Here is a 5,001-nt window from a genome sequence, read left to right as displayed (position 1 = left end):
GTTCTTTTCAAGTTGAAATATTTTGTCTTCCTTGTCTGATGTTCTATCTTCTAAGTGTTATACTCTGCTGGTAGTACTCTCAATTGAGTTTTTAAGTTGGTTTATTGCTTCCTGCATTTCTAGGATTTCTGTTTGTTTGTTTTTTATATATCTCCCTGTATAGTTGATCTTTTGCTTCTTGGATTTGTTTATGTAATACATTGTCGAAGTGGTCGAAGTGATCTTTCATTGTCTGATTTTGCTGTCTAATGTCTTCCTTGAGACTCCAGATCATCTGCAGCATGTATATCCTGAATTCTTTATCTGACATTCCATCTGCTGCAGATATTACCTCTTCTAAAGTTGAGTTGACCTGCATTGCTTGTGGTCCTTTCTTTCCTTGTCTTTTCATATTGCTCGTGTTTCTTTCTGCTTGGTGAAACTGTTGTGTTTTTTGAAATTTTCCCCCTATATATTTATATTGCTCTTGTATAGTTGAAAAGTCTCCCTTGCAGGGGCGGGCAGCGGCTCTGCTCCTCCTCCAATTGGGGTGATCTGTCTACCACGCTGGCGGGCCGCTGGAAGTGTTCTGCCGGTCGGTCGCAAGTCTGCCTACCTTGCAGGCGCGGGCGGCGGCTCTGCTCTGCCCCTACTCCAAATGGGGTGACGTGACTCCCATGCCGGCAGGTCGCTGGGCCTGTTCCGGGCGCAGGCGGCGGCTCTGTTTGGCCCCCACTCCAGTTGGGGTGACGTGATACCATGCTGGCGGGTCGTTGGGCCTGTTCCGGATGCCGGCGGTGGCTCTGCTCTGCCCCTATTCCAAATGGGGTGACGTGACTGCTACGCCGGCGGGCCGCTGGGCCTGTTCTGGGTTCGGGAGGTGGCTCTGCTCTGCCCCTCCTCCAATTGATGTGACGTGTCTACCACACTGGCAGACCGCTGGGCCTGTTCCACCGGTCGGTCACAGGTCTGTCTACCTTGCAGGCTCGGGCTGCGGCTCTGCTCTGCCCCTACTCCAAATGGGGTGACATGACTGCCATGCTGCCGGGTCGCTGGGCCTGTTCCGGGCGCGGGTGGAGGCTCTGCTCTGCCCCTCTGGCCTCCACAGTATTCAGCAGGACCCGGACAGAGAAGCAGTTTCCGCGGGTTCTTTATCCCTGGGCCAGAGCAGTTCCGGGAGCCAGAATTCGGCCTCTCCGGGCTTGGTGCATGCTCTGACAGGAGCAGGCTCCAAGAAGCAGTTTCCGCGGGTTCTATAGCCCTGGGCCAGAGCAGCTCTGGGAGCCGGAACTCGGCCGCTCCGGGCTTGGTGCGTGTTCCGATAGAAGCAGGCTCCAAAAAGCAGTTTCCGCGGGTTATTTAGCACTAAGTCTGAGCAATTTGTCTGCGAGATGCAGACAAATGTCAGCCTGAAATTACCTGTTCTATAGCTGAAAGAGCTGCGATCAGTAGAAAACAAGGATGGTGACGTCAGCTCTCCAAGATGGTGGCCGCTGGCTTCCTCTGTGGTCTGACCGGTGTGGAGAACCGAACTGGACCGTTTCCTTCCCCGTCTCAAACCCTGAATTCAGCTCCGAGCATAGTAAATGCACAGCTGGCAGGAGCCCGCAGAATAAGCAGCGCTATATCTCTGCGCCGCTAGCTCGTCGTTTCCTAGCGCGCGCCGCAGACTCTAGCCGCTGGGCAATTTGCTGAATAAGCAGCGTGACCCTCTGTAAGGACAGATCGCTCGCCTTTGAGCCCCGAAGCTGATCCTCCTGCATTGAAAATCCTTCCACTAGGTTTTGGAGCACCCCAATTTTGCTGGAAATTCCTAACAAGATAGCTTTTAGCCGTTCTAACTCGTCATTTTCCCTCACAGTGATGCGGTACACGGAGTTGATGCACTCCCTTCGCCGCCATCTTTTTTTGAAGAGCTTTTTCAAACTTGCTTGAAAAATCAAAATCACTCCAGGTAAATGTTAAAAGAACAGATTACAGGTACCATTATAGACCTAAATCTGATTATAATCCAAAAATCTAAACCATTACTGAAGGAGTTTAAGACTCTGTATTTTCAACAAGATCTCAGTTTATTCTTCTTTTCTTTTAAAATTTTTTTAGATATTGATGGACCTTTATTTTATTCATTTATTTATATGCATGCTGAGAATTGAACCCAGTGCCTCACACATGCTAGGCAAGCGCTCTACCACTGAGTCACAACCCCAGCCCTCAGTTTATTCTTTTAATCAGATAAGTTTAGAAAATTCTGACCTACATAAATAGAAACAGACCCTTTACCTGGATATTCGTTAGCACTTGTGACTTCTTGTGAAGTATTATGTTATATTGTTGTAGTTATTGGAATATATTGGATGTCATTTGGCAAGAATTTTTTATTGCTATAAAGTTCCCATACCAGAATATTCACCCTTTTAAAGAGTATAATTTAGTGGTGGTGTTTAGTATATTCAGAAGGTTATACAACCCTCACAACTATCTAATTCCAGAACATTTCATCATTCCAAAAAGAAATTCTACAGCAATTAGATTTCTTCCAATCTCACCAACTCTGACAACCACTAAGTTTTAACTATACAGATTTTCCATTTCTAGACATTTTGATAAGTACAACCATATAATATGGCCTTTTGTAATTGACTTCTTTCACTTTATGTAGTATTTATAAGGTTTATTCATATTGTAGCTGGTATCAGTATTTCACTTCATTTATTGGATGAATATTATCACATTTTATGGATATTTTATTTGTATTTCTATATTTTGTTTGATGGTATATTCGATATTTGATTGTATGAATTTGATCATGTATTCATTTATATATCTTTAGTTTTCTTCCACTTTGGGGTTATTATGAATAATGCTGCTATGAACATTAATATCTGGGAAACTTTTTTCTTCAATCCTATTGTCTTATTTTTATGGGTGCATTCAAACTATACATAATAGTTGGGTTCATTTGTACATACCCATACATGCACACTGCATAATTTGGTCAATTTTATTCCTCAGTACTTCCCCTTTCCCTCCTCTTCTCTTTTCCTCTGGTCCCTGTCCTCTACTAGTCTCTCTTCTATTTTAATGTGATGCCCCGCTCTTCATCCCCCCTTTTCTCTCTAGCTTCCACATATGAGAGGAAACATATGACTGTTGACTTTCTGAGTTTAGCTTATTTTGCTTAACATAATGTTCTCAAGTCCCATTCATTTTCCTTAAAATTCCATAATTTCATTCTTTATTGCTAAATAAAACTCTATTGTATGAATATATTTTGTATATTCTCTTGTCATTCATCTGTTGAAAAATACCTAGGCTGGTTCCATAATGTGGATACTGTCAATTGCATTGCTATAAATTGGGCATGAGTGTATTGCTATACTATAATGGCTATAATTCTTTAGGATAAATACCAAGAAGTAGTATAAGTGGGTCATATGGTGGTTCCATTTTTGGTCTTTTGAGGAACCTCCATATGGATTTCCATAGTAATTGTACTAATTTAATAATAATTTAAAATCCCACCAAGAATGTATGAGTGCACCTTTTTCTTTGGGAAACTTTCAAAACTATTCAATTTCCAGGTCTAGTTCCAAACCAAAAAATAGAATCAAAATATCTATAGAGCAGAGGTAGGGATGCCTGGGCATCCCCCCCTTTTTAAATTAAGCGCACCAAAATCTTTGCCACCTGCACCTCAGATAGATCATTAATCTCCAGAATGTATCGAGAACTCAAAACACTTAACACCAGAAAAAATATAACCCAATCAATAAATGGGCAAAGGAACTGAAGAAACATTTCAGACAGAAAAAGAAATACAACTGATCAACAAATATATGAAAAAAAGTTCAACATCTCTAGCAATAAGAGAAATGCAAACTAAAACTACACTGAGATTTCATCACACTCTAGTCAGAATGGGAATTATCAAGAATACAAACAATAATAAGTGTTAGCGAGAATTTGGAGGAAAATCTATACACATACATTGCTGGTGGGACTGCAAATTGGTACAGCCAATATGGAAAGCAGTATGGAGATTCCTCAGAAAACTTGGAATGGAACCATCATTTGACCCAGTTATCCCACTCCTTGACATATACCCCAAAGACTTGAAATCAGCATAGTATAAAATCAGCATACTACAGTGACACAGCCACATCAATGTTTATAGCAGCTCAATTCACAATAGCTAAATTATGGGATCAACCTAGGTGCCCTGCAACAGATGAATAGATAAAGAAAATGTGGCATATATATACAATGGAATATTACTCAGCATTAAAAGTGTATGATTATATATTGGATACTTGTAAGTTATTTTTAATTTTACAGGAGCTCACAATGTGAGATTGCCTTCAGCCTCAGAAAAATCTTAGATTCTAACTCTGAGAAATCTCAGGACTGTAGAGACAATGGGGACTTTTGGGAAAAAACTAAATGTATTTTGCATTATCAGATGAATGCAAGCTTTTGGGGGCCAGGGCAGAATGTTATGGTTTGGATGTGAAGTGTTCCCCAAAAGGACACATGTGAGACAATGCAAGGAGGTTTGGAGGAGAAATGATGGAGTTATATATAGTCTAATTGGGTTATAGCCCTAATCAGTGAATTATTCCTCACCTAATCAGTGGATTAATCACCTGATAGGTATTAATTGGGTGGTAACTGAAGGCAGGTAGGGTGGGTCTGAGAAGGTAGGTCACTGAGCTGTGCCTTTGGGGTTTATATTTTGTTTCTGGAGACCAGAGCTCACTCCTGCGCTCGCTCTCTCTCTCTCTGTCTCTCTCTCTCTCTCTCTCTCTCTCTCTCTCTCTCTCTTTCTCTCATTCCTAGTTGCCATGTCCTAAGCTGCTTTCCTTCTCTACATCCTTCCATTATGATGTTCTGCCCTATCTTGGACCCAGAACAATGAAGTTGGCTATCTATAGACTGAGGCCTCTGAAACCATGAGCCCCCAAAGAAACTTTTCCTTCAATTGTTCTTGCCAGGCCTTTTGGGTACAGCAACAAAAAGCTG

The sequence above is a fragment of the Callospermophilus lateralis genome, chromosome X, assembly GCF_048772815.1.
Source record: "Callospermophilus lateralis isolate mCalLat2 chromosome X, mCalLat2.hap1, whole genome shotgun sequence".
Lineage (NCBI taxonomy): Eukaryota > Metazoa > Chordata > Mammalia > Rodentia > Sciuridae > Callospermophilus > Callospermophilus lateralis.
This window is presented reverse-complemented; position numbering follows the sequence as displayed.